The sequence below is a fragment of the Synchiropus splendidus genome, chromosome 4, assembly GCF_027744825.2.
Source record: "Synchiropus splendidus isolate RoL2022-P1 chromosome 4, RoL_Sspl_1.0, whole genome shotgun sequence".
In the NCBI taxonomy this organism is placed as follows: Eukaryota; Metazoa; Chordata; class Actinopteri; order Syngnathiformes; family Callionymidae; genus Synchiropus; species Synchiropus splendidus.
In genome coordinates, this window is record NC_071337.1 from 20,205,160 (window position 1) to 20,227,813 (window position 22,654).

Sequence of the window (22,654 nt, forward strand, 5' to 3'; positions counted from 1 at the left end):
ATAGCTACTCTGCTACTTATGAACAATGATCAATAATTTCAATAGCAATGTAGCAATATTTGCAATTTTGACTGAAAATATGTCCCTAATTCCAACACTTCCTAGTGAAATACTAATCTACATATACCAATAACCTTGGTGTCTCAGGGCGTCTGATTTTACCTGGGTGTCCAGGGGCGACAATTTGGACACTTGTTGGTGAAAAAGTGTTCTTTTGATTGGTTGGAACAGAAACCTGCACCCACTGTGACCCCTGCCCTAGACAAAGCATCAACCGCCCGCACAAAATTCTTGCTGCTGCATCTACTCTACTTTCGTCTGTGTCATTGTGGACAATCTCCAGAGCTACGTACCATAGATTGGTGACCATTAGAATCCACGTAAGGTTATTCTGAGGCAGAATCACATTAATTGTGACGTGTCATTGGTCCTCGTGTAGCTTCCTCACTCATGTCATCAGAGATAGTTTTCCTCCCTGCAACCCTGCCTTGGTGAACACAAACTGTATGTATATATATATATATATATATATATATATATATATATATATATTTGCTTTTCAATATCTTCATGGGTTATTGCCCCCTCGTACTTGACCGAGCTACTTTGCTTGCACTCGACAGCCAAACCCACAAGGTCTTCATCCCAGCTGTTCTGAAGCTGCCCAAGGACCAGGCTGATTACCCGAGGGGACCGACTGAAACTGTCTCCCTCCAGACATTAGCGGTGCACAGTCAACGCAGCCCCTTAAATCCAGCTTCCTTTTTGCCCTGGCGTTTATTTTTTTAAGATTGCAATTGATGTTTTTAATGTTACTCTGAAGCCTGGACCCTGCTCTGGAAATTTGCTCTATAAATGTACTTGACCTGAAAGCAACAATGCGTAACATTTAGACATAAATATATTCTTTTCATATTTCCTGAGATGACAGGTTTCATTTTGAACAGTTCAAAATCAGACAGTCAGACTCTCCAACTCTCTGTTAAACGCTCCCTTGCACTATGTAACTTTCTCTGGGGCCGCCCGGAGCCGTGTTCTGTGAGTGGCATCACAGCCCCAACTCCAAACCCACCGCAACACTTTAGGGCAGAAGGGCAGAGGGACCTCAGCAGCGTGCTGAGTTCCTTTCTTTTTATCATGACAGAAGAATGGAATGACAGAGCAAGAGCCCAGACAAGTGTCAATATAGGAGATGTATTTACAGTCTGGCAATAACTGAGAGCTTCAAAAGGCTTTTCATCTGATCATGAAGTGGCAATGTTTCTACTCGACTTGTAAGTCACAAATTCACTGCTGTCTCTGTTGTGTTGCCAAATCATTAAACAACTGTATATGTGCTGTTTGTATTGACGTATAGTACATCTTGACTGGATTGAAACAGATGAACTGTGGTGCTAAAACGGGATAAATATACTTTGTGTATGGTGAAAATAGTTTTTCAATGAATTGATTACCATCTGGATCCTGCCTCTCCTCACTGGCTGCATGACTTAGACTTAGACTTAGACTTTCTTTATTGTCATTGCACAAAACATTTTACTATATGATGGCAACGAAATTTCGGTCCGAGGCCTCCAGTTTCCAAAAACAAAACGAAATGTCCAAAAATAAATAGATAGGTAAATAATAATAAAATAATAACAGATAAGTGCCAGTCCAGAGGATGTACAATTGAACAGACAGAGTTCCATCTCTGATGTTGAACGCAAGTCTAAGCTGGACAGTGCTGTGTATATTGCCATCTGTGATTACATATTTCGCTGTTTCGCCACGATCTTTCCTCATAAACAATGGGATCGGGGGGCGGGACCGGAGACCCAGCTTTATGACAGCCTGCAATTACACTCATTTACCTGTGGTGCCGCCAAAAGCAAATATTCTCAAACTACACACGGCTGCTTTAAACTGTTAGATTAAACTAGATGGCTTTTATTAGTCACACAGTGGGGAAATTCAACTTACATGTTGACATCTTTGCCAACATACTTCCTACAAATTCTTACGGAGATTTGTCCTCCGTATATGTAGTAATTCATTAAAATACAGAATGTAAATGAATGTCCGTCGTTAATGAATGCATCAGCCAAATAAACGGCTCTTGCATTGACTTAATGGGAGTTTTATGGTTTATTCTCATAAAATTAAAGAACACTTACATCGCGAGATGATAAATCACAAGGGCTTTACTATGACAGTGCATGAATCTTGTTTAATTGATAATTATGGGGAGTTTTATGATGACTCATAAATCTCATTAACAATATCTTCTAAACAAGTTTGCAGGCTAAAGCTGGATTGTGAATGGATGCTTTGATGCAGTCGACAAAAATAACCGTGTCCTGAAACAGCATTCATCTGATATTAAAAAGTTTACTTTGTGAGTTCCACATATTTCAGAAGTTCTTAATGTGACTTTTGACTTTGAGTGCTGCTGCGGGGAATTTGTTACCAATCTGCATATTTTAATGTTGCTATAGGCAGTGTAGCTTTTATCTGCAGGCTGATTCACACAAGGACAGTCGTCAGTATCAAACAGCAGACACTATTCACCTCTGCAGCTGCCACGACGGACGAAAGCTACACGTCACTAGGGAGACATTACCCAACAGTAAAACTGCAGTCCATCACAATCAAATATCAATAGGATTTAAATTTTGTGTATTGTGATTTATGAGATTGTTGGTTCTTGTCCAAGCTGGGCTTTCAGATCTTTAAAAGTCGATTTCCTCTACTTGGCGCAAGTCAAATCCTTTATCATGAATGAAGCCATTGACTCTGGGTAATGTGTTTCTCTCTTCATTGATCTCTCCTCCTCTTTGGCTCTTAATCTTATTCTTTTTAAATATCCAATCATTTTACTTTTCATTTCCTGTCTCCAGTCAGGTGATGCAGACGCCCCTCTGATGTTTGCCTGCTTCTCCTTCTGACCACAGTAGGAATTCACCTAATGTGCTGAATTGATTATTTTCTATTACCACTTCAATGTCTGTGTTGAAGCTGGCGCGTTTATGACGTATTTAAAGGAGAATTATTGAAGCGTGGACACTTTGGTTCGGACTTATGTTGCAATTTCTGCCGTTTATGGGGCGTTGAGTGACGGTGTCCACAGTGTGTATTGTGTAAGTCAGTAAAAAGAAGACATACCACTGAATTAAAGTGGCTATCAAGGCCACAACAAGGATTGTGCTTTAAAATGTTTTCTTCCTCAGCAAAAATGGCTGAAAGGCTGCATTTCGTGACAACGGAAAGTCTGTCTAAATGGAGAACTCTGGCCTTGTTTCCGCTCATTCTGGCGTGGAACAGCTCTTTACCAAGGAAAAGACTCATGACCAAGTGGTAGATGTATCATTTTTAATCCCTTATGGTAAGCATCTTTCAAGGTGGCATTCTCTAAAAGCCACCAATTCTTTCCAATTGTTGCCTACCAGACATTGACTTGAGAAGTTTGCGAGCCAGAGGTGGCTCTTTGCAAAGCACTGAGACCAGTTTCCCAGGCATAACACCAGTCTATCCATGGGGTTCAGCCACTTTTTTGTTGAGCCACGTGCATGTGACATACTGTCGTTCCCGACCACTGCTTAAACGCACCTTTTGTTTTCAAGGAGAGAGGCTTATGTTTCTGCAATTTTCCTTATATGATTTTCAATGTGTCCTGTTTATGCACAAAGTTGTATTTATATTGAGAGGGCAAAATGGCCGCCTGGCTTGATAAGATCTGTAGGTTCAAAGTTCAAGGTGAAATGGAGCACTGTGGGCACAGTTTCAAAAGTAAATTATTCAGAAATGGATAAACATCATTCTTTCCAACTTTAGTATATGATCAGATGATGCTTCATATTGCTCACAATCGACAACTCTTAAAACATGATTAGGGCCCCTTTATGAGGAAGGACCCTGACATTTTTGAAGCGCACGACAAGGACGTAGACACGTTTCATTTGCACTTTACTTCTCTCCGCCTCTACAACCTAGCATCTAGAAGATAGCCGTGGGAAGCAAGAATCGAGCTCTTCCACTGTAAATCCAGTCGAAAACCAAAAGGCAGAGATGATGAGTGAATAAAGTGAATTGATATGATATTTAAGAAACAGCCACAGTATTATGTGAAAATTGTCATCATTCGAACTGTGATCACTTAACCTAAGCCAGGAATTGAGCACACAGAATCAATCTCTCTCTCAGAGTTTTCCTCGTGTCTTGCGCTGACTAGCTGACCACAAAACATCATTTATCCCTAAAAGTTCTTCAGCTCTGTTGAATATTTCAGCACTGACTGGCCTCTAACTAAAACAGAACGTGGATGTGAGTTTCGTAAAGAAGTAACTTTCAATTCAATTTGAAGTCTGTATCAGCTTAGTAGCTACTCCTGCTGAGATTTGGGCTTTTTAAATATTAAACATTGATAAGGCAAAGGAGTTCCAAAGGTCTCGGAGTAAACTGACTATATCGTGTTTTTTTTTCAGTATATCAGTCCTCTTTCACTTCTTCAAAAGGGCTCCTTTCTATTGGTGCAAATTCACCACAGTTTGTGGCCTGTCTAAAGCATCTTATGCCTCTCACTCCAGGTAGCTAGTGTAGGTTGCCAGCCCTCCATATCTTGAAGAATATGCATTCACAGTCCAGAGCTATATCCAAGTAGTTAGGAATGAGGTCCATAGAACTTCCAAGAACTGAACCCATGTCCACCAAGAAATCGACATGGTTGTCATTCAAGACAACCTCTTTGTATTTGAGCTGAATAATGAGTATTTTATGTTATATTTTTATATTTAAGACAAGACATTACCTACGCATGCTGTACAACCTTTCAGCTTAGAAGTTCCAGTTGTGGGCTCCAGTGAAACACGCGTCTTTCACTATCAACCAGTTTGGCATTAACATCACGATGACGATGTTGTTGAAGCTACAACCCTGATGTGAGTGGTGTTACAAACTACGCCCCCAAAACAAACTAAGAAACAAATGTGAGAGGCGTAGACCACATTGTGAACACAGTTCAGTTGAGCCCAAAGTTTCTGACAGGAAGACTGTGGACAGACAACTCAACAACAGAGTCCGTCAATGGCCATTTGTGATGATGTCCCCAAACGTCTGTTGTCATTATAGCTCAGTTACCAGCAACATAATAGCGTAAACAAACACACTCTGAGGGCGCAGTGAGTTCAAATGAAAGTCTCTGACTGTCCTGATAAATGCAACCCAACTTTCACCCTCCCAATACTGTGAGAACGCACCCCCTGCTGGAGTTGTAGAAGCATGTCTGCCAAGATGGGCAGACCTTTTAAGTACGAGTCATACATTTTTTAATAGAAACAAGATCTTGCCAACATTAACTTTACTCATCAATCCATTTTAAATTTATCCCTTCCATTTTGAAGTTTATTTTTAAACACCCCAAAAATATGCGCCAGACTCGACAACATTTTGTCTGTTAATTTAAAAAGATGCTTGAAACGCTGTTGGGGAGAGAAAAAAAAACAGCACCAACAAAGCTGAAAACACTTCAAACAAATAACTGAGCAGCTTCATCCAGTTGGCCGAGGGAAGGAGACTTGCTGCCAAACCCCCCGCAGAAATACCACTTAGCACCCACATCCTCATTTTCAACATGCCGCCCGAAAAACATCATGTTTTAGCCAGTAAGAGCAGAAAACACAAAAACACAAACAATATTTGTCAGAAAGTTCCCAGAATGAGCTGTTTGAATTTGCAGGACGCTGAAAAGAAAGAAGAAAGAGAAAAGAGGTAACGGCAGGTAAGGACAACGCTGACTTGATCTGTTCTGAACAGACACGCAGGTTAGATCTGCTTGCTATTTATACTCAGCACGCGCAGACCAGAGGAGGACACATAATATTTCCCTGTCATGATGACCGGTCATGACCTTTTCTAAGAACATCACAATGAGGGTGAAAGTCTCTGACCTCTGATGACCTCTTTGAGGCATTCTACATCTACACTACTTCTATTTTATTCACAATAATTGTGGTTTTAGCAGCAAAGTGCTCCTTTTGTCAAAAACCCTCTCTCTCTCTCTCTCTCTCTCTCTCTCTCTCTCTCTCTCTCTCTCTCTCTCTCTCTCTCTATATATATATATATATATATATATATATATATATATATATATATATATGTGTGTGTGTGTATGTATTAACCACTCAGACTTAATGGATACAAGATGAATCAAGTGTATTTCAATAAATATTTTCTCACAACCCAATTCTAGTGTGAGACCAAGTGTCCCCACTGTAGCAGTTCCACATAAAGCCACAAGAGGAGTCCCACATCTACTTCCAGTTATGACTCAGCACGGAGGATACATAAAGAAAAGTGAAAACAAGTTACCGATGGTCCGTATAGACTTAAGTGTGAGTCTTTTGGTGAGCAAGCATCTGCACAGTGCTGCTCTCCAGAATGCCAGACAGTGTTTACAAACCTGCGAGTCCATTGTCGCGGTAATTGGAACAAATAACGGACCAGCTGTGATGATTCAATTGCAGAATATCAAACAGAGCTTTATTTGTTGCACATCGACGCAGTGCACTGGCCAGTATTGACATGCCCACGCTGGCCGAGCATCTGAAGATGTGCCTGGAACTCATGATCAAGCCGCTATTGACTCCTGGAGCGGCGTGGTGCGGCGAGCAAAGACTGTGAAGGAAGGATTTCAACTCAATAAAGTGGAACCGAAGACTGTGGTTGATATCCGAGCTGTTTCTTAAAAGAGTGTCTCAAGGTCGTTCTCATTAAATCGCTGGTGTCATAGAAGAAGAATGATCTTTACTGAGCACCTTGGCCAACTTCCACATTTATCCTCTTTCTTTGGCTCTGGTACATGTTTTGGCTCCGTCCTTATTGCTTTCTTAATCCATTTGCACATCCAGTTTCTGGCTGTAACCTAACTGTCAGTCATTTGGTCCTTCATTTTTCTGCCCATGTTCATTGCATCCGAAAGCATTAATCTTCTAAGAAATTCTGGAACAATCCCTAATGTTTTTGCAAAGTGTGACTCACATAAATTTACTGAAGAAATGTGAAGTAATGGAGAATTGTCTTCATAGTGTGACATGGATTTGAAATCTGATATTTCACCACACAGGCTGTTCGAGTTCAAGTCCTCTGCTTTAAAGAGCAACCACACATTTCGCTAAGAGAGGAAGAGCGATCTACTCGGGGAGCCCCAAACTAAACTGGAGAAGCTGTCATCTGTCGGTTGCTTACGGGTCAAGCCCCATAGCTAGCTTTTGGCTCTGCAAGGATCCTAAAGCCGCACCAGAAAGGCAGCATAGTGGCCTGAACTTCCAGTTCTCAAGATCCCAAGCTTTAGAAGTTAAAGTGTTTGACTGGAATATGAAAAAAATATATAAATGTGAGTCAAAAAAGAGTCCAAGTACAGGTTCACACCCAGAGCCTGACAAGAACAACACAACTGTTTGGGAAGTGTGACAAAACTATGTATGTCATCACGCTGTCCTCAACTGAAAACCAAACAATCGACTCATCTATCGAGCTGAAACTTTCTTGACCAACAGCCCAGTTCAGAGATGGTCAAGTTTTGGTTTCCCCAGAAGTCTAAATGCTTTATTAAAACCATACTTGCAGATTTATGGCATTGATTTAATTCTTCCTTGGATGCAAACTCGATCATCTATTTCACCTGCACATTAGCCAGTGTCTTTGCTGGAGACACACTGAGGCAGAGGAATACAAGCGTCCTCACTGAACTATCACTGCTCGTGCTCACCTCCACCAGAATCAATATTTCACGGCAGGCAGTCTTGCAGTGCCACCGAAAATCTATACGTCTGACCCTGGCTGAGGTTTTACAGAATCTGAGGAACCTTGCAGAATCAAAATGACAAATTCATCACAAGTACAAATTAAAAGTTGATATTCCTTTTTGATGTGAAGTGTTCGTGACAGCAGGAGACTCTGGAGTTTTTATCTTCTGCTGGGTGCTGGGATTCATTTAGGCAGGATTTTGCGGGCGATCATACGGCTATGCTCTCAGGCTTCACCCAGCAGGTGATTTTTGAACGTCTAATCTCTCTTTTCCACCTCGCTGAGTGCTTAAGAGCTCTCTTCAATGAGGAAGAAGATGACAGAGAAGCGAAAATACTGAATAACGTTGGCAAAGTTTTAAGGACTGAATAAAGAAAATTCATGTTTCATTTTTCAATTGTTGTAGGCTGTCAGGCTCAGACGTTCAAATTTGTTCAGTTCCACGCTGTATCCCAAGTGTTTCTCACCCCTCAAGTGTAATACGATTCCTTCAACTATTTTAAATAATGAAATAGTCCCTGTGTGTGTCTGTACCTGGTTTATCTTTACTTGTAGGGACCAATTCTTGACTAAACACCGCCTTGTGAGGACCTCATGCCTTTGTGGGGACCATATGGCTGGATCCCACAAATCCAAGCCTCAATTTGGGAATGAAGATGTCGAAATAATTGTGTTTTTATAATAAGGTCTAAATACGGTTGAGAGTCCTGGTTAGTGAGAGCCGCTTGTTTTGGATGGTTAGGATGAAAGGCCAGGGAAAGCTTTATGGCAATGGGCGGTCCCCACAAAGATAGACATACAAACGTGTGTGTGTCGCCAACAGAGTTCTGACTAATCATTTTAGCATGACAGTTTAAGTCGCGGTCAGCAGTGTCGCCATGGAAACCGCAGACGGTCTCATGATAAAAAATGTCAAAGCAGAGCACCACTGTGGTCAAGCAACAGGTTTAAAGTCGATCTGTATTTACACAAGCGGATTTCAATGATTTATGATTATTATCTTGCAGGATTTATTCTCCCACCACGTCTCAGACTTCACTGTCTCTGAGATGAGACCCACGTTCACAGCGATGCCAGCGTGGACGGACTTCTTCTCTGAGTCATCCTGTCTGGATACATGTCCGGTTTCTGAAGAGTAGAGATAAGGTGCCGTCTGATCTTCCACAGAATTCAGGACTGCGTCTGCGTTTTAAGGGTGACACTTTGTTTTGTCGTAATGGTTTTGCTTCAGATTAGAGTAGTATAAAAGCGTCTGCGACTCAGGCTTATTACATGTTTTCATTCAAATGTAACTACTTCTTCTTACTTTTAGCTGACCAGGCTAAAATAAACAAGGATGTCTCTTTAACATGTGACAGGAGAGCACATGTCATGGCTCTAGTATACTTTCTTCTTACTACCGTCTTTACTTTCTGAAAAATAACCGGGGTTACCATGGCTTACAGGATTTATTTGTGGTGGGGACAAAACCTCCCCCATAAACTAATACCTATTGCGGCAACACAAACTTTCGTAAGTGGTTTCAGTTCATCCCAACTATATCACGGGACCAATATGGACAGACCACCGCAAACATACACGAGCAGATACATACACGCATGTTTGATCATACCACCACTCAGATCGAGTGACGTGCGCTGAGGTTTATGGCTGGTGAGGCACTGATTTCATAACAATCAGATTTACAAACACATGAACCCTACAGAGCAGCCTATTCACCATTTGATTGGCAGCAGTTAACAGGTTATGTTTAGATTCTCATATCAGCTTTTTGACATAGAAACTGTAGTATACAAAAAAGCACAAATAAAACAAACAACAACAACAAAAAATGTTATTATGGTCTTAACTTTTATGCTCTATGGCGAGCGGGTGGTGAGCTTCTCGCCTTAGGCGACTCGGCGCTAGACGCCAGAAACTATGTGTGCAGCGCGACTCCATACAAACATGACAGATGCTGGGCAGTAAAGGGTCTGATCGCTGTCTGGGCGGACAACGTCATTCAGAAACAACTTCTCAAACTCCCAGAACACTGAGGAGTGCAGCTGGGAGCTGCAGGAAAATTGCGCTCCGCAGTGCAGCGCAACACAGGGCAGCGGTCCGGGACTCGCGATGTGTGCAGATGTTTGATAGGTCATGTGTTTTCGCTTTTATTCAGGCTGATAAACATCTAATTTTATTGACAGACATGTTTCGTCGAGTAATTGCGCCATCTATGGTGAGGCTCGGCAGGTGGCTGCCTCACCGCCCTTCTCTTCTCAGTATTTGAACAGTAAATGTGAAAATTCAACAAACTGGTGAAATAAAAAAAACATTCATAGTGTAAATCAGTGGATAAATATAACTATTTAATATGTTTTTCATTTGCCTCACCTGCCTCCCCTGACTGCATGTCACTGCTTAGATCAAGCCTGTTTTCTGACTGTTTCTCCCTCCCTTCCTATCAAAATCAAGTCGTTTTATTTTAATTCCATTAATGACATCTGGACCACAGGACAGAGGAGTAATTCAGGTGCTGTTTTTTGTGTGTTTTTTTTGCATTTCCTGTGCACAAAACTGTTCTATTTGTGCGACAATTTGTACTCTTGAATAATGCCAAATTCAGTGGATTCCAGGAGTTTTTTTCAGTGTTTCAGTGTTTCAGACCATCTCACACACATATTACGAAGGGATACCACAAATCTGATAAACACAAACCAAGACAATGTGTATTGATACTATGATCCATTCACTTCACAATATCGGCAGACATCCATGACGGTAGGGCAAAATGTTATATAAATGTCATATCAATGCCAAACAATCCTCACACGAAATAGAGCCAATGTTTACAGTGTGTGTAACGTGTGTTGAGGTGACGAAAGAACTTCACATTGCTGCCGTGTCATGGCTTCCTTTCTGAGACTAATTTCATATTCAGAGCATCGGCGCAGAGTCTCCAGCTGGAGAATCAGGTTCCAGTAAGATCCAGGCGTGACCCGCTCCTTTCACTCAGCCGAAATGTCTCGCAACATGTTGCCATGTCACTTTTTCGGAACGCTCCCATCTGTCAGCCTCCTGCTGCTCGCTCCTCTGTTCAGCAGCTCAGCAGATCTGGATACAAGTCGTTTCTCCTCACACAAGTGACATGAGGGCGTGACGACGAGTTGAGGGGTTTGATTGTTTGTGATCCAGTTAAATAAATTCATTCCGGTCGGATTATTATTATTCGGCACACGAAGCTGCGGGGTCGATGTCAGGGGAGGACTGACCCTGATTGGAATGTTTGATCACATAAATGTCAGCTCTGTTTCACAGGGTGACGAGAACAATTCATATGTGAAGTTAATAAAATGCTTTGTGTGTAGTGTAATGTCGTGTTTGCGGTTAAATGCCAGTATATTATCCCTTTGGGTGAGTTTTTTTTTTTTACTTTTACTTTTACAATTAAATATTCCACAATGTTACTATTTCAGAATCAGAATTAACTTCATTGCCATGGTCAGTGGGGATCTCACCAACTAGGAAAGTGCTTGGAACAAAGTGCAGTCAAAATAAAATGAACCACAAACAACAAAGGCTGATCACAATTTCAAAAGGTTGTAGCATGACAAGAGATGAAGGAACAGAGGAAAAGGTAAGAATCTTCAGTGTGATTTGAAGTTTGGCATTTGGTGGCAGCCTCAGTGTATCACCTTACTTTAGCAGGTCTTAATCTGATCCACTGGAGACATTCTTCCTCATCCATGAAGCAACAGTGATGGTGATGATGGCTGGGCATCATCACTGTTGTTTACGTCTCCGGTATGTGCTGCCTGCAGACTATGTGCAGAAGCAGCTTCACTCTCTGCCATATTGTACGAGTGAAAATGCTGAACCTCTTAAGAACATGAGATAGTCACATTCGCTCACTTGCTCTCTGCCTAATACCTGCCTACTACAACAGCCTTCCACACCTCTTTTCAATCTCTTTTTACTCTGTGACAGAAACACGCCCACAGATGTTGCTCAAATTGATGTCACAGGTGGGGAACAGCACCATCTTTGCAGCTTGACTTGTTTAAATGCTGCAATGCTGCCCGCCGCTCTGTTGCAACATTGGTGCCCAAAGGGTCAATTGCTATTGATCTGAACTGAACTACATACTTTGTGTGGAGATTCTACAAAAACATTGATGAAAACAATTTAAATCCCTGCATTCAGGACAACACAAATACTGTTTGGAATAATGGGTTTACTGGGGAAATTTATCTTCAGTGACTTTAGAATGCCGTTCCTGAGGGAGTTTTTAACGCTGATTTGGTTCATTCCCTTCAGTCCATAAAGCCCTCTGATGGTTGCTTTTGCCTCGGATGATTCTGGCTTCACTTGCTATCATAAAGTCGGAACAGAGATGGGGAAAATGTGACAAAGGGAATATTAGTTCTTCAGCGTTCATGGCACCCAGATGAACGGATGAATGACTTTATTACGCCTGGCACTTCGGCGTTGTACGAGAGACGGACAACAAAGAGCCAAACCACTAATGGCCATAAATGCAAACGCATGCTGCTTCTTGATTCCAAACTAATCCACTCTTGCAGTTTTTCCATCGAGTCAGTGCTTATTTGACCACTGGGGCTGCACAGCAAAGATCCTTCTGTAATCTATCAATCATCTCTTTAGACTGAGACACAGTCAGCAGCCTTAACAAAGTAGACAGTTTGTGAAAAGTTAGACTCCACCGAGGAGCAAACGTGACCAGTGGCAACTTCTGTCCGTTCATCTATTCAGTGACTCGGAGTCACAATCAAAGAGGCCAATAGGTGAGTCTGCACCTATCCACTTGTTCTCAAGCTCCATCCTTCCCTCACTTAACAAACCTCCTGGGGAAGGATCTCAATTTGTAGATGAGATTGTTGGCTCCAAACGGAAACAGAAGCTTATTGAACTTTTTAGTTGTCTCTCCAAATATGTAGGAGGAAAGACACATATATGCAGCAGCAATGTGCCAACTGTATTGATGTAAGAATAAAACTGTTAATCTCACCACTGGTTCCACTGGTGACTTAAAAATGTATTTTCTTAATTAGAATTATTTTCACCAAGTTGTTGCAAAACACAATACATAAACACACAAAGAATGACACAGTGCAAGACAGAAAAGTAAAAAGCCAAAACAAAATACATTGGGGACTGCTTGTATGCTGCGCGCACATCTTTTACAGTGAATACTACACACAAATACACCAAAAACAACATTCTTATATGTTATTGTTGCATAAACAAGGTCCATTTTCTCCATTTCTCCAAGCATTTTTCTTGTTTTGTCCTTGTGTCAGCAGTTCCATTTCAAATATATCACAAGCAATGCAGTTCCAGTCTGTGTGACATTTTTTAGTAACTGCCTTTAGTTGCTGCCAAAAACGTTTTAAATAAATATTTGTTTTCCTTATGAACAATGTTTAAATCTATACCCAGATATATCACAGTGCTTGAGTATGGAAAGTTATACCCCAAGATCTTTTCAACTGTTAAATGTACATCCGGCCAATATTGTCCAATTTCAGCACAATACCTAAATAGCATGGGCATGGTCTGCATTGATGAGACCCATTGTTGCGTACACTGACCACAAGACTCTCACAAATCTCAAAACACACCTGAAAAGTCGCCAAAGTCCGCCAGGATGTTTTCCTTTCTCCATATCCTTGTGGCCATCATGGTGCCTTGTCTGGGAGGTTACTTTCAAACTCTCAGAGAGGTCACCATCTGCAAGGGCCACAAGTCATTTGGGCTCACCTGCAGTTCATTCCCAGAGCATTTCTGGAGGCCTGAACGTTAAGGGCACGTCAAGGAGTTTGTCAGTGCCTGTACCACATGTTCGAAAAGCAAGTCTTCTCACTGGTCATGATGGACTATTCCAACAACTGCCCATTTCCAGCCGACCCTGAAGACCACCACTGACTTCCCATCCTCTGCAATTAACCATGTATATTGTGGCCATCATGGCTAGATTTTCCCCAATGCATTTCATGCTTTAACCGAATGGGAAACTGCAAACATGATTCAGCACATATTCAGGAGTCTCAGTGGACGCCATGTCTGTAGTGAAAATTATGTGGATGAAACTATCACCGACGCCTCTGTCTAGTGACGTGAATATTACAAAGTAGTATTTTTTTGTGTACCTCGGGTGCACCCCCTTTGAGCTTTAGTTCAACGGAAACCATTCATATATTTAGCCTAACACTTTGAATTAACCTTAGCAAATCAATTCGTCAAATAACTGATGTGTTTCTATTCGAAGTCACCGTTTTCGCAATTCAATGTCCTTCACAGATAAACTGATCATAATTGAAAATATACACCAAGCAATAGACTTGCCGAGAACGCGTAGACAACAGAGGTAAATGATAAGATTAAAGAAAAGGAGTGAATGAATCAAACAGCAATGAATTTATAATGATGTAAAATGCAAATAAAAATGAAGTTCTTTTGAACAACAATTTAAGACAGGAGACCCACGTGGAGATGAATGTACAAAGAAGTTCCAACAAATAAACTCAACTTCTACACTATTAGGAGACAAGGTCACCAAAATAAACTACATACTAAAGACGGTAAAGCAGAAACTAAAACTCAACCTCTAAACAAGAGGGAGATGGAGTCCAATGAACAAAAATCAAATAATCCTGGAAAATAAAACAAGCGTCCAAGAGCACAAAGGGAAGTAAAGAAAACAGTGTCCAAGGCACGGAAACAAGTCCACGGGATTGGGGGAGAGGGACAAAGAGCAGGCACAGACAGAATCAGAAAAACTCACAAACTCTAAGCGCATGGGAATAAACGCCCATAGTTAGGAGAAAAGTCATCCACAAAACATCACGGGCACGGAGGGTCATACCAGGGCGAGGAAAAGCAACATACTGACGCTGGTTGTCTTCTGGCAGGTGTTCAAGTAGTGAGTTGGTGATTAGCAGATTGAAAACAGGTGTGCGTGTGTCTGTGGAGCCTGCATGGCGGGAACAGAGAGACCCCCAATCCTGGAAGAGAGGAAGAGGAAAGCAGGAGCAGGTGGTGGTCCATAACAATAAGACCGGAGGGAGGGGGCTCGTGACCAGACTCATCTGTACTGAATTACTCATCTCAGATCATCATGCCCCAAGCATCAGATCAGAAGGAATCTTACTACATGTCCGGCCGGGGTCCTCAGTACTCCTCCCAGGTGTGTCCCACGGACAGAGCAAAGAAAGGTCCTGGAACTCCCTGATCTGGACCCTTGTCTGATCAGAGACCTCCACTAGTCACATCCCAGAAATTTCCGTTTCATTTTGTGTTCTTTCTTTTCTTTCATTTGTCCTTTTTATGAATTGTGTATTTCTTGTCCTTCAAAATGAACTGAAAAATTTCTAATAACATGCATTTATATCATGTCTACATTTTTCCATTGTACTTCTACGGTTTATACCATTTCCCCATCATATTACTCTTATTTTTCTTTGTCCATGGTTTCATTTGGTTTCATGGCTCCTCACGACAGCCTGAGTGTATAATGTGGGCCCTCAGGAAATTTAGTTACCCACCCCTGCATTAGATGGAGCGCTCGGCTGACTAGTCCTCAATGCCACTGTTTGTCATGTCTTCAAAGCTGAGAGTTTCACGTGTCTTCAAAACCCCAGTTGAACTTGTGCTTGAGAGTGAGCTGGCTATTCTCCTCATCAATGAGTCAGCCAACAGCCTTCAGATCGCTGACTCACTCCTGTCACCGAGGGAGCAGGTGCTGGAGTTACCTCAGGAATTTTGTGACGGGATCAAGCGCTAACGTTTTCTGACAGTGATGTTGGCGTGTCACCAAGCTTCCAGTCGAGAGTGCATGAACACAACATTCCTTTGTTGTTTATCTATGCTGTATGTAAATGATTGTTTTGGACCTTCGGGTGGAATTACATCACACACAACGACAGATGGAAATCAGAAATTCAGGCTGGAGCAGCACAAGGCTTCAGTTGTTTACAGTCATATGTATTTGCACTATGGATAAATACTGAGAAACAAATGTAGTGTTTTCAGTATTTTTTTTTTCTTACCCTTCAATATGTAGGTTAGTTCCAAAGCCCAGGCAAGGATCCAGTGAAGAACTGAACATTTTGGATGTGGATGTTCTTTTAAGCTCAGTGTTGGAGCATACTTTATATTTTAAGGTTAATGCTGCCTCCTGTCTTTCAATGCCTCCTGCTCATTTGAATCTGGTGCCCTTACTTTATCATCAAACTTCACTTCATGAGGTGTCCTTCTGATACACTCATCCCTCATCTTCACCTTGGGTGATGCTGTTGCGACACGACATATTTGGCGCCCAACGTGGGCCTCATTATGTTGAAAATTGCCTTTTATTGTATTTTTGTTCATGTGCTCAGGTTGTTCACTTTCGGGTTTTGGTCATGTCATCTCAGGTTATCGTTTGACGCTCCGTGTACTAGCTAACCTTTTCCTGCGACGGGTATCACTTACTGTTTTATTATTATTATTTTTTAATCATTTTTTCATTGATTTTAACACTGTACCACAATCATCCTCAAACTATGTAGTCTGCATTTTTCTACTGACCTGTATTATCACAATAATATTCACAGCATAATAAAAAGGGATTGTCTGCTTTGTGGGCGGCATTTCAATCATTTCCACTTTTGCCGCCCCTCCTTCACCCCCTTCCTCTCTGATCGATAGTCTGGTTTGAAGCTTGCTTCTTGAACTCCCTCTCATTCACACAGGTGCTCAATTTTGCTGCGACTAGCTTCACAAAAACGGACCTCAGTGTATTGGGCATGCAGATGCTATTTTGTTTGTTGTTTCTCCACACTTTAAGCCTGCACAATATTAACTTTTATCATTGGAATATGGAGCGCAGTTATTGAAGAAATGCAACAGAAGAAAATGTCACCAAACCCGAAGATGTTCCTGCCTATTTAAATCGACCCAGGTTTTTCCTGATGCAAGGTTCGAAGATAATCGGTAGTGGCACAGCAGACAGTGTGTGAAAAGCTCATCAGATAGTCTGGACCCCGCAAAAAGAGAGAATCATCATGATGAGGGGAAAGAAGTGCAACCTGGAATGGATCGAGAACATACAGGATTGATTTATTTCTATTTTTCATACTTCAGGAGTTTGGCAGAAGTTTAATGGTTTAAAGAAAAACTCTTTTGGAAACTTCTGTTACACGTTTTAAAAGCCCATTGAAGGTCTGACAAAAAGTGCAGCAGTGTCACTGCCAGGTCAGAAAATCCGACAGAACGTTTCCCTTTGCAAGTTGTCACTCAACAGACGGCAGCAAATGGAAAATAAGAGCATGAAATCAGGACTGCTGTGACCCCCCGTCCACACACCTACGCACACACACCAACACTCACCGCTGAGGCGCCCGGTTTGGAGCGGTGAGGAGATTAGAGGATGTGAATGTAAATCTTTTAACAGCAGCCGAGTGTGTCGCCTTCTCTCCTTTGCAGCGGGATTTACATTCAACTCTTTGAGAGGCGGAACAGTGAAAAGATTCCTCCTCGGGGAGATGAAATTCATATTCTGCTCGACCACACAAACTCATGGACACTGCATCACAGAAAGACTACAGTTATTTCTAACTGAGTATTTAGAAAATTGAGTTTTCGTCCTGATGTAATTTTAGTTTGGGTCGCTTCCAATTTTGCTGTTTGGTGGAAGAGACCGCAGAGAGTGATACAGTGAGTGTGTGTTTCTATTGCCGCTTCCACTTCTAAAGATTAGGATGTTGTCTCTCCAAAGATGTGGAAACATGAACCTCAAAGAGATTTCAGGCTCAGAGAGAGGGAATATTAGAGCACAGGGTTCTAAAAGCCTAAGCTGTAAATCAAAATCAAAAATTCAATTTAACTCTTCTGGCCATAATGTTGGCGAACGTAACACCATATCCAGAATTGGGCTTAAACTGCATGTAGTTGACCTATGCACTTTTTTGTGGTGTCTAGTAGAATCAATAACTTCTTGGCTCTATTACTTATTTATTTATTTCTCTTATTCTCCTCAAACTACACACTGATATTCTGGCCAGTAACATTTTTGTCTTCTAAAATAATGTGACAACATGAGGACAACTCTCTGCTGTTTCCAAACAGTTGAAGCAAGTAAGAAAACCCAATAAACTACGCATCTCCAGCGGCGTTTCTCTCAAGTACGCTGGCCTCAGATGGACATAAGGCAACTCTCATGACACCTTTATAATACAGTTTCTCGGCAAAGAAGGCACCAGTTGCTGAGACTTGCTCAGCACTAGCGCATCACGGCAAAACCTCAAGCCATCGCCCACAATGCGCCCACGAACACACAAGCCATCCAAGGCCATATTTGATTTATTGTGTTGTATGTAGATGCATTTACAGATAGGACTGTGTACATGAGAGTTCTTTGTGGGATATTATGGTGGGATAAATGGTCAAGCTGCTTCCAGGCTGAACTCGGGGCAGTTTTACAAGCTACTCTTGCAAATTTCCTTTGCCAACATTGACCATATCTATACATGAACAAACCAATACTATTACGACTACTGGTATTACTTATTGTTATACTATTATATAAAGATACTTGCTCTCCCTGATGAAATCATGGAGGGTTGGGTGGGCTGTGTGGGAGAGTGGGGAGATTTGTGTGAAAAAAGGAGGAAAAAAAATTGATTTATCATGTTTTATGTGCATTCCATAATAAAAAAATATTAGTTGTGTTTGTCGGCACAGCTGGTGAAGCCACACTTATTTGGCTGCTGTAATGTTTTGAATCTTCTGCACCAATGTTTTTTCAAGTGGAATTCATCAACTTCGCCTCACTGTGTCTTAGAATAGATAGAATTCCTAGAGAGGAAGCATGGGAGTGTATGATTACGTGCGGAGCTGTTACGATTCAAGACACGGGGGCGGCACCCAAGTGCAGTGTTGAAAGAGTCACAGGAGGCAGGAACGAGTCAATACAATAATTTTAATCACAAAATAACAAAAGGCGTCACCGAACCGGGAGTAGAAAACAAGACAAATCCAGAGCGTCACCAAAACCGGGAAGAGTCCACAACGGAATGAGTCCAAACGAAAAGCGTCACCGAACCGGGAGAAAGAATGCAAGAAGAGTCTGTAATAAGAGAGCAAACACACAATGAACAATAAAACAAAGTAAACTATCGAGGCCGTCAAGTCGAACACACAAGCAAACAGAAAACAGAGAGAAAACCAAGAGAAGCCACACGGAGCAGGGAGAACAAAGGGAGTCTAAATGCAAAAACTCAGAACACCAGGGTATAGAAATAGCAGAAGACAGAAGATAATTTTTAATGACGGATAAATGTACGTGGGTAGAGAGGAACTAACGCAGATTACGAGTTGGAGCAAAAGAAGCCGACGATCTGGCACATGTTCCTGGAGTCCAGGTGCTCTTGTACTCAGGGGTTGATTGGCTCCAGCCGTGTGCCACAGGAACAGGAAGAAAGGGAGGAGAAAACAAAACAGGACTCACGTGACCAAAATAAAAGCGGAATCATGACAGGAGCATCATCATAGAAGTATGTGGAGGTTGTGCCGGACATGTATGAGGTCGGAGAGCCAGCAGTGAGGTGTGCTGTTGGAACGATGGATGGATTTAAGGTAAGAGTAGCATCACAACACGGATCAGCTCTGCTTGTTTGTTATTATGATGGGCAGACTGACAGACAGGAATAGTGAGGTATCTTGTTGTCATGTTTCTGTATTTGTGCTTTTATTTTGTCATTTCTGGGTTTTGTGTGTTGTTTACATTTCCTATTTCCTTCCCACCTTCACAGCAGCACAGCTGGAACCCATCCACTAATCAAGCCCCACTGATTTCAACACCATGGTTCGAGACTGTGTTGCCAGATGGTTACTTTGCGGCCACTGGTAAAGAGCTTCCTCTCGTGCATTTCTCTCAGAATATTTGTGCATGCGTGTTTCATCTGCCACCCTCTTGGTTTCGTCTTTGTCTTGTTTTCTGCCTTTTGCTATTATGCTATTATTAGCTGTGTGCTCCGTGTGAGTGTTTCTGTAAGTCACCTTTGGTTTCCTCTTGTTAGCCTTCTTCCTCGTGTGTGTTTATTCCTCCACCAAGCGCTTTCCATTATTTGGGCCTTGTGAGTTTGAGAGTTTTTCAGTTTTTGTTGTCCCCTTGACTTTTATTCGCTGTTTTTTTTCTGTTACAGGTTTTTCCACGTCCTTGTGTGTTTTCCTCTCTTCGAGTTTTGGTGCCGACGTTTCATCATTTCCTGTTCATGTCCTGTTTTTCTGTGTATTTATATTAAACCTTCTGTTAAACGTATCCTCATTTTGTCGAGCCCTCTGTGTACCAGCAGCGATTTTAGTGTTTATGTCTGTTCCCCTGAGCCACCATGACACTTGTAAGTCAATGATCTTTGCTGATGCCATAGTGATTTATGACGAGAGCAAGATGGAGTGAAGGGACGAACAGAGAGAGTCAGAATGCATGTGTGTAAATGACAGCAAGGCAGGAAAACGGTTCTGAAAGTATTTGAGTGGATCATCTCAAGATAAATTGGTATCGACTATAACAACATTCCTTGACAGCCATGGAAGTTCTTCTCTGAGTTAGGTGGCAATGGATGACTGTTAGCGCGAACATGCTGTGGAGTCACATCCCACTTCACGCGCACAAAGGAGCAGATGATTATAAGAGAGTGGAGAGAGGTTTGACTTGTTGAATTGAGGTTGAGTAAACCCGACACAGACGATGATCTCACTCCACACCGAGGCTCCATTCTGCCACGCTAATGGGTTTCCCCTGCAGTGGAAGGAACGGTAATCGCTCTCCACTTAGAGTTCTCATGAGAGACAAATTATTTTTCATTTTTGCAGAGAATGTGTTTTATACATGGCCACACGATGCCTCAGACAGGTAGTAGTCACAACAGGATGGAGAATGACTAACCATTGGTGAGAGTGTTGGGTCAAAACTAGTCACTGTGTGCCTCGTATTAAAAGCGGACTCATTGTTTCATTGATCACCGATGTTCATCATTATTGGATCATCCTGGTTGGGCTTCTGGGATTACAGGGTCACTACCCCATCTTAAAAAAAACTCACCCTGTCACAGTGTTCTCAAGGAAGCAGACCCCTTATCTGTCCCAACAAGCCACATGACATCTTACTGTGTAACTTATTCACAGGAGCTTTGAGGCACCAGGAGTCTAAGTCAGATTGCTACACTGACCCCTCATGACGGTGTTGTGAGACATTATGAAATCTGGCCTGATTCTGAGAATGATGAGGACCTTGTATATGCTTTGGGTTTTCCATCCTCTCACTTGGCATCATGGTTTGGAGGCTGTCTTGAGCTTCGCTCCACTTCTAGAGCAATGACCTCTCCTGTTTAGATCATCCCTGGTTGCTGACTATAGAGAAGGAATCATGATTTTATTTTTTTTATTTTTTCACTTCAGCAGAATTTGGAGTACAGTTGCCAGTTGTTTGTTTCAGATATAAGGCTAATCCTCACTGTTGGCACTTTTGAGTTTTTGCTTGATGCAGTGGTTAATTTATATGGTGCTATTTTTTGTTTATATTCTTACTTTTATTATTATGAAATTATTATGAATATTATTTATTATTATGAACCTACTGTGGGTTTGATCTGAGAAATAATTTCTAACTGAAGGAAACAGCAACTGACCAGTTTGTAATGTGAGGCTCAAAACCTTGCCATCTATTATTATCCAAATTATTGTTATTACCAGTTCTGATACTTTTTGTTTTTTGGGACTGACTTCATTTGATTCAGCACAACACCCCCAATTGTGGAGCTCAAAAACAAGTCTCTGTCTCTGTTATGTTCACACATACATCAGCAAGCGTCTCTCTTGGCCATAACTCTTTCCCTCTGACTCCACACATTTTGCTTCATTTTAATACGAGGCGCAACCGCGGAGCGTCTCCATCAGAACTTGTGCTCATCAGTCAGCCCAATTAGATTTCCCTGTCTGAACGCTGCTCTGGGCTTTATTAGAATTCTGGACTCAGCACAGGCGCATGAATAAAATAAAATCTCTCCACACAGACCGCGCTGTTGTTGATGTAAACAAAAACATCGTAGCGGCGCTGTGGCAGGATTTGGAATCTGAAATTGTTTTTTGTAATTACAGGTCATAATAAGAGCGTAACTCCATTAATCTCTTGGCCAATGTAATTAGACATTGTGATAGCAGAAGGCTTCCTGGAGGACGCAGAGTAATGATGTTTCAGACCAACTCAGTCACAGACTTCAAGCTCTGGATGGGAAAATACTCAAAGCTAGTTTATTAAAATAGATTCAAACACAGACAAGCAGGAAGGGGAATAAAATCTTCTGTATCAGGATTTGTTTCCGAGCGGCAGTGACGGGCGCAGACCCTGTTTCTGCCTTTTTTCTTTCTGCAACTCAAGACTCCAGTCCCATATCTGTAAGGTCAACATTTGGTCAACCAAATAAACCATAAATACCTTGTGTATCTTCACAGTCTGTATCAGTGTGATGCTGTTTTTCGATGCTACCAAGCTGGTTTGCTGAAGGATTGGAATTAAACAGGAAGTGAGTCTGAGACAAGGAACTACTGAATTTCTGATTGACACATGATACAAGTAATATTTCAGCAATGAAGTGAAATTGGGGAGAATAAAATGTAGTCAATTTATGCTGCAGTTTTGGCGGAGGGAGGGAAACAAGTCTGGTGTTAAACTGATCAGGGATCAGTAATCTCACAGCAGCTGCTCAGTCTTGTTCCATGATGGGTTCAGACCTCGGCAGCTGTTGCGGCACATCTGATTGATTTCAGCGACTTTGTCATCCTCGCACACGTGAAGCTGAATCGAGATATTTATTCAAGCTTTTGTTTACTC